This window comes from Vicia villosa, linkage group LG7 (assembly GCF_029867415.1).
Source record: "Vicia villosa cultivar HV-30 ecotype Madison, WI linkage group LG7, Vvil1.0, whole genome shotgun sequence".
Lineage (NCBI taxonomy): Eukaryota > Viridiplantae > Streptophyta > Magnoliopsida > Fabales > Fabaceae > Vicia > Vicia villosa.
Window position 1 is genome coordinate 75,033,330 of NC_081186.1, and position 14,531 is coordinate 75,047,860.

The 14,531-nt window shown below is 33.2% G+C and overlaps 1 long non-coding RNA gene across 1 annotated transcript; it reads left to right on the forward strand.

The window, feature by feature from the left end:
- Positions 1–835: 835 nt before the first annotated feature.
- LOC131617473 (uncharacterized) lies at positions 836–2,856 on the forward strand. The gene is made up of 3 exons (XR_009288591.1): positions 836–963; positions 1,180–1,296; positions 2,767–2,856. It is a non-coding gene; the product is annotated as an uncharacterized LOC131617473 (long non-coding RNA).
- The last annotated feature ends 11,675 nt before the right edge of the window (positions 2,857–14,531 follow it).

Genomic DNA, 14,531 nt, shown 5'->3' on the forward strand with positions numbered 1-14,531 from the left:
GAAATCTGCACATTTCTTAGCCGTGAAGACTACTTACAAGGCAAGTCATCTTGCACGGTTATTTGTCGCAGAAATTGTGAAGTTGCACGGTGTACCCTCTAGTATTGTGTCGGATAGAGATCCAAAGTTCACTTCGAGGTTTTGGAGAGCTTTTCAACAAGCGATGGGATCTAAATTATGTTTGAGCACGTCGAACCACCCTCAAACGGATGGTCAAACGGAACGAACAATACAAACCTTGGAAGATATGTTAAGAGCTTGTGTGCTTGAAAGTAGAGGAAATTGGAAGGAGCTTTTACCATTGATTGAATTTGCATACAATAACAGTTATCACGCGAGTATCGGTATGGCACCTTATGAGGCATTGTATGGGAGAAAATGTAGAACACCGTTGTGTTGGTCAGAAGTTGGTGAGGATAGAATTTTGGGACCCGAAATTATTCAAGAGACCACGGACAAGATTAGAATGATTCGTGAGAAGGTTAAGCAAGCACAAGATCGTCAGAAGAGTTATGCGGATAACCGTAGGAGGCCTTTGGAGTTTATGGAAGGTGACCATGTATTCTTGAAGGTTACTCCGAGGTTGAGGTTGAAAGGACCGTTTAAGTCGAGGAAATTAAGTCCGAGATACGTGGGACCGTATGAGATTCTAGAAAGGATTGGTGAAGTAGCTTACCGTTTAGCCTTACCGCCTTCTCTATCAAAAATGCATGATGTTTTTCACGTGTCTCAACTACGAAAGTTTATTCCCGATCCTCTTCAGCCGGTGTTACCAGATGCAATTGAGATAGAATCAGATTTGACTTTTGAGCCCTTACCGAGCCGCATAGTGGGAAGAGAGACTAAAGTGTTGCGAAACAAGGAGATTCCTCTTGTTAAGGTTCAGTGGGATGCGACACATCCGGGTGATGCTACATGGGAACTTGAATCAGAAATGCGGGATGCTTACCCTCACCTTTTCAGGTAATTCTTAAATTCGAGGACGAATTTCTATTTAAGGGGGGAGGATGTAATACCCCGTATTAAATTAAATGCTCCAAAGTTATTAACTGACACTGAGGTTTTATCAATCGGTACATTAGAGATGCTTTTGGACATTAAGTTAGTAGTGTTAACTTAAAGATATTTTCTTATATCCTTTTCCTTCTATTTCTTCTCATTCTTTTGAAACAACACAAGATTCTAGAGAGAAGGAGTAGAGAGAAGGAGGAGCAAGAAGAGAAAGAGGAAAGCTTGGATTTCGATCATTTCTCCGCCGATTCAACTCATCTTCGACATCAGCGACTCGTAATCGAGGTGGGTTCTAGTTAGAAACTTATAGATTTGATTATGGATGAGAAATCATAAGTTTGGATATTAGGGATTTCATAGAGAAATCTAGGTTTTGAACAAATTCATCATGTTCATGAGCAATTGCTTATAATCCGTAAATATATCATCTATAGGTTGTATCTATGCTCTAATATGATCTGGAACAGGTTAGGATGGTTTTAGATGGTTTTGAACCATGGATTTTGTGTGTGAAACAGAGCTGAGAACTCAGTTCTCGCGCGCTTCGCGGAGCGAACGGGGCTGCGCGGCGCGAACTATGCAGGTTCTTAGGGGTTTTGATTCTGCCTTCAGCACGCGGCGCGTACAGGAGTTCGCGGCGCGAACATTGTTGAAATTATGAGGGTTTGCTTCTGCCAGAGGGTTCGCGGCGCGATCTAGCTGTTGCGCGGCGCGAACTGAAGCTTTCTTAACCAAATTCTTTAGCTAAATGAGAAATTGTTTCGATCGTAACTTTTGAACCGTAACTCTGTTTTAATCGCCGTTCGAAGTGGTAAGAAGCTAGGAGTGTGTACTTTCTAGTAGTGTAGGTTTTGGGAAAAGGGGAGAATTATTTAATCGAGAGTCGGGTCATTGCTTGATTTCTTGGGTTGGTTTTCGTTCGGAACCATGAGAACGTTATGCTTTTGGTATGGTGCTTGTGTACTCTATAATTGTTGGTTGAGTTCTATTGCAGGTGGATTGGTAAACCTTTGTTATATATATATATATATATATATATATATATATATATATATATATATATATATATATATATATATATATATATATATATATATCAGAGAGGTTTGAATAATTTCATTGTATATGAATAACAGATAAGTGAGGAAAACCTAGGATGAGACATTATATGGAACATACGTGTTTGGAATCTTATGAGGAAAGGCTAACAGGCCTAGTGGTTTGCGGAAGCGATCACCATTGTTGATGTATTAATCGGAACCGTTGTATTTCTTTATTTCTTTATTTTTCCTTTGAATGCTAACAGGCATTCTTCGTGCAGAGAGGCACTGTGCAGAGAGGCACATAATCTTGGCAGGTTTGATTCCCGCTTTTGTGTACGAATGGAACCTACGGGTAGAGACTTGTGATGGTGTACGGGCCATGTGAAGTGACGATTCATGGGGAAAGGCTCATGAGTCCGAATCCATTTCGTATGTCAAGATTTTCCAAAGGATCCATGACTCGTGCCACCTCCTAGACGTAGAAGGGGACGGGAATATGGGGATGCCTTGGTATTGGTTTCCGATTAGTAATCTTGTGTTTGAGTTGTTGAACTCTAAGTATGATTCCATATAATGTTAGTGTGTGAACTCAAGGTCTAGTTCCTCTTATGACTTGAGACTTATAGGTTAGAACCTTGTAAAGTCGAGAGGATCCATAGGATAGGGAACTCACTGAGATATTTTATCTCACCCCATTATATATTGATTTCAGGTACTACAGGTTCCGCGAAGGGTAAGGAGAAAGCAGTTTGATTTCCTTATTCCTTATGCTTATTTTGGACATGGCGAAGCTTCCGTTGTGGTTTTTCTTTTGAGATCATTGTTGATCTAGTTCTTAGTATTTTGTTTTGAACATCTTGTATGTATTATGCCGTTGTTAGAACTTTGTATTTAGGGCATTAATATGTATAATGTGTTGACTAGGAACTTATAAGTATTTTCAGTACCAAATACTTGGATTCATGTATATGTATATGCTTTGATGTATGTATTTATATATGGGTGTTACAGAGAAACTCTGCAGAAAATACTTTCTCCTTCTCTTTTAATATTTCCGCAAACCCTAATCCTATTTTTCTTCATTGTCATCTTTAACGATAAGGAATTACTCAAAGGTTTGAGAGTCTAATTCCAACAAACTTCACAACTTTTAGTTGGATTTTATTCCACCAGTGTTTTGTTCTTTACATATTCTTTTTCCATTTTCAGTGCTAACTTGAAAATAAACATATTTAAGTTGTATTCAATTATTAATTACTGTGACTTTTATCCTTGTTATCTTCACTTCTAATACTTGCTTAATGCATTTACACTTATTTTAGTTTCGCTTAAATAGTTAATCGAATAGAGAAAAAATTTAGATATAAGAAATTTTTTTACACACAATTAATTATAAAATTTTAATTAATTAAAAAATAAATTCAACATTTTTTCTCTTTTTTATAATCACAACCACCTCATGAATCTAATTAAAAAAATTAAAATTTAAATAAATTAAAAATTTTCTCTCTTCTTATTGATTGTGTCTAAGACTATAAATTTACGGTCGTTTCCATACAAAAAATTTCTTACTAGAGTCTCCTACATGAGTCGATTGGATAACTCAGGGTCCGTTTGTTTTGATTTTTTTTAAATGATTTTTTATAGTAACATAGTTTTGTGTAAAAAAAATTTACAAATTTTTTTTTTTTATAAAAGCTTCAAATAAAATTTGGTTTTAATTGTTATTTTTAAAATGTTATTTTAGGTATTTTATATTTTTATTGAAATTTTTTTAATATTAAAATTTTTAAAAAATCACTTAATTTTAATTAATGTTATTATTTTCATAAAAATCATTTTTGAAACTACTTTTTAAAAAATTTTGATTTTGACTATATCTTAATTTTCAATAATGTTTGTTTATGTTATAGAATGTCAAAAGTAATGTTTTAATTTAGAAAAAATAAATATACAAAAATTTGTAATAATTTAAAAAACTATTTTATAAAATTTATTTTCAAAATTTAAAAAAAAAAACATTTTTTTAAAACTGAAACAAAGAACAATATATAATAATATGTCCATTAAACTCACTCTCACCGTAACTTGTTTCATTAGCAGCATCATTTGCACCATCTTATGAGAAAAGTAGGGTGGAGGAATAAGAAAAGAGTTAGAGGCTTCAAGTATGCAAAATTTTCACTTATGTGGTGGTTTTGTCAATCAACTTTTTCTATAAGAATTAAAAATATAAAGGTTTTCATCTTCAGTTTTTGATTTCAATACTACAACCGTTATAGTTGAACTACTGTAAACTCGGTTTTTTGAGGCGAACTGACTCCTTGCTCTTTTTTGTCTTTGATATTTTTTTATTTTTGCAAGAGTCGCCACCGACTTTTATTTTATCCAAATAGGAAAGGCATAAAAGAATAGGAAAGACCTTTTGACAGATTTTGGGTTCGGGGGGTTGGTTATACAAAGGGAAGGTTTTAAGCACCCTTTGTATCTATGGTTATCCATGGGCTCTTAATTGCTTAGCTCACTTTTGATTTAAAAATAGAAGAAGTGAAGATGACGGAAACATAAACAATGCGTCCAAATGGACAAAGAAAAAATAGCGGAAGCATAAATAATATGTCCAAATGGACAAAGAGAAAATAGCGGAAGCATAAATAATATGTCCAAATGGACAAAGAGAAAATAGCGGAAACATAAATAATATGTGCAAATGGACAAAGAAAAATAGCGGAAACATAAATAATATGTCCAAATGGACAAAGAAAAATAGCGGAAACATAAATAATATGTCCAAGTGGACAAAGAAAAATAGCAGAAATATAAATAATATGTCCAAATGGACAAAGAAAAAATAGCAGAAATATAAATAATATGTCCAAATGGACAAAGAAAAAATAACAGAAATATAAATAATATGTCCAAATGGACAAAGAAAAAATAGCAGAAATATAAATAATATGTCCAAATGGACAAAGAAAAAATAGCAGAAATATAAATAATATGTCCAAATGGACAAAGAAAAAATAGCAGAAATATAAATAATATGTCCAAGTGGACAAAGAAAAAATAGCAGAAATATAAATAATATGTCCAAATGGACAAAGAAAAAATAACAGAAATATAAATAATATGTCCAAGTGGACAAAGAAAAAAATAACAGAAACATAAATAATATGTCCAAATGGACAAAGAAAAAATAACAGAAACATAAATAATATGTCCAAGTGGACAAAGAAAAAATAACAGAAACATAAATAATAAATAATAAAATAAAGCATAAAGCAAGAAATATAAAGAACAATATAATAAAATGCGGAAATTAAAGTCAATTGTTAGTATGTTAGCACGTGAGTCATCTTGAAGCTAGTCAAGTATATTCACGATGTTAGTAAAGATCGATGGTGAGTGAATGATGATCTCGGATTTAAAGTTAATGAAAATTTATCAGAAGCTTGATAGAATCATAGCGACTACACGATAAATTTCCAAAAGTCTTAAATCAACTGCATACAATTTCTGCCATATTGGATCTTTTATTCCAATTCGGGACAAAGAAAAAAAGAAAAGAAATAATATCAAATAATATACAAAAATAAATATAAAACAAATTAAACTTAATATTTTTTTTTTGTGATTTTTTTGGAATTGATTTTAAGTTAATTAACAAACTAATTAAACAAATAATTATACAAATAATTAAACTTAACAAAAAATATTCTTTTTATGTCAAAAATTAGATTATAAAAATATAAACCTAAATCTAAAGGAAAAATATTTTTTTGGTTTTTTAGGTATTTTTAATTAATTATGCAAAGAAAATAAATTGATTAAAAGATATTGAAGAAAATTAAATAAAAGGATCTTGTATGGTGAGTTTATGATGGATCATGGTGAGCTTGATCAATGGCAAAGAAGTATTTCAATATTTAACATCATCAAGTAAAAAAGGAAACAAGGATGAATACTTAGATAAATCAAAGTATATTTGGAAAATAAAAGAAACTATTGAATTAAAATGAAATATAAATGATGCATATTTTATAGAGTTTCAAAGTGAGGAAACTTACCTTCAAATGATGCTTGGTTTGAGTGGAGGTTTCTTAGTTTTGTAATTCCAAATTCTTACTCCCTTTGAAACTTGAAACTTGGAAGAGAGAAAAGAAAAGAGAAAACAAAGACTTGACAATGTTTTTTTTTGGTGTCCTCCTCCTCCTTTGATTATGAACATATGGTTGCCTATTTATAGGAAAAACTTGTATGCAATGATATAAGGATAATAACACAAATAAAAATTAAAATATAACATTTAAAGATAATATCAAAATAAAAATAGTAAAATCAAGTTATAAGATAATATCAAAATAAAACTTAAATACTAATTTTGGTTTAAGACAATAACAAAAATGAAATTAAAAATATAAAATATTATAAAAAAAGAAAAACGAAATAATAATAATAACATAACTAATAAAATAAATTTAAACAAAAATATGGTTAATTAAAATAATATTAACTAAAATAAAAATTGAGAAAGAAGATTTGTAGAAAAATATAAGATAAGATGGTTAGATAAACTATTAAAATGATGGTGAAAAAAAAAATATGGTTAGTTAGAATATTCTATTATAACAAAAAAAAATGATGATAGTATTTGGGATAATTATTGATAAATATGTGATGATGAACTTTGAAGATAAAATGGAATATTAGCATTTAATGCCTTAAGTTAAAAAGACTAACCATGGTTTAAAATCTCAAGTGTTTTATTATTCTTTCCAACTTATGATCATTGCATATCTTGAATGGAATCTTGGCCTTTAGAGATGAATTGGATCATTGCTTGTATCATATGAGCATCTTGGATAATATCTTTGAATTATCTCACTTTAATTAAATTTTAAATGAATAAAATTTAATTAAAATGAAATAAAAATGTCATGAATCATGGATATATTGTGAATATCTTTAAACATATGAGAATCAAGATTAAATCACAAAAGAATTGGCCTTTTTGAAAAAAAATCAAATTTTGGTCATTACTTGTTTCATGCAATTTTCCGAAAAATGTCAACTTCATCAAGGCATATCTCCCTCAATTTTGATCCTATGAAAGTGTTCTTTTACTTTTTAGAAAGCCCAAGATGTCCTCTACAAGCCACTTTGGAAGCGTTTTTGCATTTGGAGAAGTTATTTCGATGATACGGGCTTTGACAAAAAACTGCTTTTTGTTGACTTTGAAAATGACCTGTAATGTTTTGGCTTATATCTCTTAGGCGGAAGCATTTCTTGACCTTGGTTCCAACATCAAAGTTGTAGAGAATTGAATTTCCTTGAGAATGAGCTTTGGTTGGAATTTTTCTGATAAATTATGAGAGAGTTATGGTCGGTCAAAGTTCAGCTGACTTTTTAGGTAAAAAACTCTAATTTTGCAATTTTGAGTTTTGTTGATTTCTGAACTTTTCTTGATGAATTATGATCAATCATTGATCACATGATGAATCTTTTGACAAAATATGGATGTTGACAAAAAATTGCATTTTTGACTGTGTGTTGACTTTTTGGTCAAACTGGTCGTCTGTTGACTGTTCGAGCTATTGACTGTGCGTCCGGGTATTAACGTAACAGTTAAAGTGAAAACTTAACAGTTAAAATTAATTTTTTTCTTTTTGTTTTTTTTTGTTGTGTTAATGGTGAAAAATTTATTTACCTGAGCTGTTAGAAAAACACAAACATAATAAATAAATAAAATATACTGCACGCATACGAAATTACCGATAATAACCTTGAAAAAATATTTAATGCACAGAAAAATAAATATTTAACACACATAATATTATCTTGATAATTAAACTACCGTACAACAGATAGTACAACATTTAATACTAACAGTACAAATATTACATAATATAATGAACAGTACGACAAACAAACGGTACATTAATTGAGAATAAAAGATACGACAAACTTTAAAAATGACGATTAATAATCCATGCTATGAACAACAGAAAATAGATGATCGGAAGTGTAACCATTGCAGGTCCGCATTTTTCAGGACTATGCAGACAGAAGAAGGACATGATCACCTTAAAAATAGTGATGACTATAAGAAAAAGTGTATCCATCCACTTTGCCATTTTTGCCGGGGAAGAAGAGGAAATAATTATGAGATAGAAGTTTGAGAAATTTGGGAGATGAGTGAAATTTTGATGTGAGAATTTATGGAAAAAATGAGGAGTATTTATAGAGTGAAAAGAGAGAGATAAAGACGTTGGGAATGGAGTGTTACCGTTTTGAATAGTAGTAGGATTTGAAAAAAAGTATGGTAGGTTTTGAAAAGAAAAGGGGTGTAGAATAAAGCTAGGATTTGATTTGAAAGAAAGAGATTTGAAAAGAAAGGAAGATATTTGAAAAGAAAGAAAGAGATTTTGAAAAAATAATATAGTATAAAAATAAAAATTAGTCGGAAATAAAATCAATAATAATTTAATTGTTACCAGTACAATCTGAAACCCGGACTCCGCGCCTGCAAATTTTAATTCTGCACCAACTGAGTCAGCATTATTTGTCTGAAAATAAATCTGAAATAAACAGTGTATGAAGTGATAAACAGTATTTGGCGTTTATGTAAGAATAAATTTAACAGCGAACCAAAATACTGTATAAAAAATTCTAAAAATTGAGTATTTATAAAATCAGGATATTTATGAAATAAAAATCCAAGATTGTATAAAACTCCAAATTTTTAGACAGAAGTCTGTTGACTTCTCTTTTTTTTTTTTAAAAACGCAAGCAAATTTTGGGGTATAACAATAATGATCATAACACTTAGAAAATGATGGGATCTCAGAGGTCAAAAATTGGGGTGCAACAGATGCCCCTATTTAAGTTTCTTCTATCCGGAGATGTGAAGATTGGAAATCTTCGTTTCGACGTGATTGAAGAGACTTAAATATATATATAAAAACACAATTTTTGAACCTGAGATGCAATGTAATGCTTATGATTATGAATGCATATGATTTCCACGAGATGGAAACAGGACACCACAGGGGAGAAGTAAACAGACTCCGTTGGGGAAAAGGTATAAGTCATCCAGGAATAGAATCATACTTCACAAAAGAAAGAAACAATCGACAGAAGCTTTCAAGAGTAAAACGTGAAAGGAACTTTGGACAGGAAATCAACAGAGACGTTCTGAAAGAAAAATCTCTGGAACCCTCATCAGAAATAATTCAAGAGTAAAACATGAATGAATTTGGAAAGGAGTATAAATTGACATAGGCATTCAAGAGTAAAACATGATTGAACATCATCACAGGCAATCAAGACTAAAACTTGATTGAATAGTATCAAAAGCAATCAAGAGTAAACCATGATTGGATAACATCATAGGCAATCAAGACTAAAACATGATTGAATAGTATCAAAAGCAATCAAGAGTAAACCATGATTGGATAACATCATAGGCAATCAAGACTAAAACATGATTGAACATCATCAAAGACAATCAAGAGTAAAACATGATTGGACAATATCAAAGGTCATCAAGAGTAAAACATGATTGAACAACATCAAGGGTAAAACATGATTGAGACACCAACCGAGAGTAAAGCACGATCAAACAACATCAAGAGTAAAACATGATTGAATATAAATAAAGATCAATTAAGAGTAAAGCGTGATTGAATAATATTAAAGGTCAATGCCAAGTAAGTTGGACTTTGATCTCAAGGTAAGATGTTGATAACAACAAGACTTGGAAAAATATAAATGAGCATGAATTTGTTTCTATGCATGATGTTGAATTTTTTCTGTGCATGATGAATGCTCAATGCAATGTAGTTATTTATGACAAATGGGATTGACTCTTTTGTGAGGCAAGATTGGAGCTTTGATTCCTCAATACGGAAATTCTACCAACTCTGCTTCGGAAGATGCTTGAATAAACTTCTTGTCACACTGATAACTGTATTAAACAAATGATCCTTTGAGAAGGACTGATAAACTATGCTTGAGGATTGCTGAAGAAGATTGCCCCTGATTGAATAATTGTTGCAAGTTAACTGATCATGGCTTCAGTTGAACTATGTTGGGGATGAACTGATCACATATTCAACTCTTGAAATGAATGTTGGGAAGACTTGCCATAGTATACATCTTGAAGAGGATATTCTGATCAACAAATCTTGATTAAACATATGAACAACAGGATCTTGAAGTAACGTGCCCCTGATAGGATCACTGACCAAGTTTCTCGACTGTTTGAACTTCCTAGAAGATGAGTGCTTACTTGCAAATAAAATGTTCATTCAAGAATGGTAATTTTAATGCAATGCTCAAAATATATTTTTGAAATCAAAGCCACTTTGTAAAGAAAATGGAATTGCTGTTAAAAACATAAAGGTTAAAACAATCAACATGAAAGATAAAGCAAAGATATGGTATCAACATAAATGATTGGTAAATATCTTGGGAGTCAGCTTACGCAACCTTGTTGTAGTATGCTTTCAAAATAAACCTTGCTTCAATTAGGGCTTTTGAAGGTTGTAACGTGGTCACGTTCATGGTTTAAAAAACAAAAGGTATAAGGCTCAAATTTTTTGTAACCCACCCCATCTTCGTGATGATCTTCAGTCCTAAACTCAGTTAATTCAAAATATGCATTCAGGTTCTAAGAGACTTCTGGAATTTTACCCTTTGTAATGATGATAGTTCACAAGCCAAGAAAACTTAGTGATGGCATTCACTTCTTCCTTTTGATAGTCACAACATTTTGTGGTTCAAGAATTTATTGACTTATCTCTTATTTTTTCCTTCTTTTGATATCCCTAACTTTTGCCTGAACTGTTTATTTTGAACTTACAGTCAGCGGGATGCCTTAATTTTTGCCTAAGTCATTTTTGATTTTGACTTAGCAAGATTTTCGTTGATTTTCTTTTTTGATACTTTTTTTCCTGAAAGATAGTGACTACCTTGCTTAATGATTATAATGAACCATCATCGACTTTTGCTCGGTGTCTCCAACATTTCTTTGATGTAAGCGGAGGAAAGCTTGTGATTAAAATACTTGTTAAAAGGTGTATTGAATGATTCTCTTAAAATAGAATGCACAACCAAATTAACTGGGAACTACCCTGCCCCGGGTTAAAATGTGGGTTATTTCGTATAGAAAGAAACACCAACTTCTAGGCTCAAAGGGGTTGACGAGGGATTAACTTCCTTATTTCTCCAGTGTTTGGGAATTGAAACAATGCCTGTACATCGTCAGCAAAGTTTTATTTGAAAGCATACAGTTCAACAACCTGGGTATTTCGTTGTCATCATCCTCCCTTCAATCTTTGCATAAAACACAAGTTTGATAGAGAAAGCAAAATAGAATTTTTTTTTTATTATTATTTTTTTGTAAAAGAAGCATAAACATAGACATGGTAGATGAAAATGAATTCAAACATACGATGCTCATTTCATTAAAATCACCATTCATAAACAAACAAAGTCTAAAAGTAAACAGCACAATTAAGGAAATGCAAACAGTAAAGAAACAAGGCCTAGTGACTAATCAGCAACAGGGATGAGCTATCCCGTCTGAAACACTTGGCTTTAGGAAGATAATTGCCTTTGACTTGTCTTCAGCCACTCTGGTTGGGCAAAGGATTAGTGACAACATTGGGACCAACATTCTTAAAAGATAGCATCTTTGATCTAACCAACTCTTGAACTCTGGCCTTCAAAGGGAAACATCTTTCTAAATCATGGCCCGCTGCCCCTTGATGGAAAGGACAATGAAGATCAGACCTAAAACCATCTGGAAGAGGATTCCGAGGAGGAGGCATAGATCTTGTTGTGATCAACCCTTTATGAACCAATGCAGGATACAATTCAGTATAAGTCATAGGGATGGGGTCAAAGTCAACCCTATTACGAATCTGATTTTGGTTAGCAACCTCAGGTCGAGGAGCTTGAACTCGCACAGGAGCAACAGCAGCCACATAAGGTTGATCACCATTATGACGAGATCTTCTGTCTTCCGACACAACATTCGTGTCATTTTTCTTCTGGAAGTTTCCATAAGGCTTCCTCGCCCCACTAGAGGATTCAACAACATGAGTAACTTTCCCATTCTTGAGTCCTTGTTCAAGTCTTTGACCAATGGTTACCAAGTCTGTGAAGTTGGAAGATACACTACCGATCATCTTCTCCCAGAAGAAAGGTGAGAGAGTATCCATAAACATGCCTGTTAGTTCCTTTTCAACTAAAGGTGGCTCTACTTGAGAAGCAAGCTCCCTCCAGCGTTGAGCGTATTCCTTGAAAGACTCTTTCTCTTTCTGGGACATGCTTTGTAGTTGTCGGCGATCAGGTGCCATGTCCAAATTATACTTATATTGCTTAATGAAAGCATCAGTTAGGTCTTGAAAACATTGAATACGACTCCTCTCGAGTCCCATATACCATTTTAGCGAAACTCCGCTCAAACTATCTTGAAAACAATGGATGAGCAGTTTGTCATTTTGAGTATAAGCAGCCATTTTGCGATAGTACATGATCAAATGGCTTTTTGGACAGGTGTTTCCTTTGTATTTCTCAAATTCAGGAGTCTTGAATTTTGCAGGCATGACGACATCAGAAACCAAACACATATTCTTAGCAGCAACCCCAAAGTAATTATTGCCTTCCATGGCTCTCAATCGCTTTTCCAAAGTCTGATACTGTTCTTTGACATCTTCAATATCTCCAGCATCCCCTTGGCTTCCATTCTGGGAATTGGCAGCTTGGTATTCAAATAGAGGATTCTCATAAGCATGTTGAGCAACAGTATGCACAATGGGCTGAGATTCAGTCATGATAGGAGCACGAATAACTGGGTTTGAAGTTTGACCCATCACAGGTCATGATGATTGACCAATACCAGGAGTCTTCTCATAGGGAGGAGTAAAATCAGGTGGCAAACCAAACTCAGGCCATGTTGAAGGTGGTTGTTGAGTGGGTTGAGGGTCAACATCAGCACTTGGGACTTCAACAATGACAGTCTTCTGAGGCGGTTCCCCTCTAGCAATCAAAACTTGCAGCATTTCAGTGAGCTTGGTCATACTTGACTTCAAATCCTCTATTTCCATTCTGACCTCTACGTTATGTTGCTCTTGATACTCCATTCTTAATCTGACGTTGGCTCTAGTTCCGTACTTGTGTGAAGGAATCAGCTTGACGATAGACAGACAATTCTGAGGATGGAGACAGACAAGGATAAGTTTCTTGGGTAACCTGAATGTATGTATGCAAATGATGCAATTGTTGTTTATATTATTTGAGTTTCAAAGAACTTAAGATATTAATTTGCAAACATTCAAGCATTGGATTAAAGCATTGATCAAGTTATCATCAAAATCAATCATCCATTTTGGTGGATAAGAGTTTTCACCCCATCAACACCCAAGATCCATTGAGTTTGATGAAACTTACGATGTTTACAAAAAAAGACCTATGAGTTCATTGGAAATCAAAGGAAAATATTTTTATGAATGTATGAATGCATGAATGCCACATATACAGAAATGGTAACACAAACATGGTGCACATAAGGTAGGTTCCAAAGTTTAACGTCACGAGCATGAGGTCAAAGAACCAAACATGGGATAGTACTAAGGGTTAATCACCTGCATAACATGTTCTACTGATACATCAGAGTCCATATTCTTCTTTCGGATATTACCGGCTTGCACAACTGAACTTGTGAGCTAGCAATATTCTCAAGAAAAACTCGTCTGAGTGTGGCTCTCCGCATGACAACTAATCCAAGTCTTCACCTGAATAGTTTCTGCGCCACAACCTAATAAGGCCATGATGGGTTGGGGTTCTACGGCCAACTCAGCTTCTACAGTTCAATGAAAGCAATAATGTCTTCGCTACGAAACATGCTAAACATATATTATCAATAAGGAACCTCCACTGAGCGGAAGGATTCTCACGTACGCCTGTACATGACTATACCCTCCACCTAATTCTTATGTGTACTTAATCCAGGTTAGGATTTGTCCATAATGTATCTCAAGTGACGGAACCACACATATATCAAGAATAGCATGAAATAACAAGTATGTACAAAATAACCAAGTATAAGCAGATATTAAAGTGATCAAAAACTCTAAGGTAACCCCTCTAAAAAAAAATTTCAAGTCCCCAGCAGAGTCGCCAGTTCTGTAAACTCGGTTTTTTGAGGCGAACTGACTCCTTGCTCTTTTTTGTCTTTGATATTTTTTTATTTTTGCAAGAGTCGACACCGACTTTTATTTTATCCAAATAGGAAAGGCATAAAAGAATAGGAAAGACCTTTTGACAGATTTTGGGTTCGGGGGGTTGGTTATACAAAGGGAAGGTTTTAAGCACCCTTTGTATCCATGGTTATCTATGGGCTCTTAATTGCTTAGCTCACTTTTGATTTAAAAATAGAAGAAGTGAAGATGACGGAAACATAAACAATGT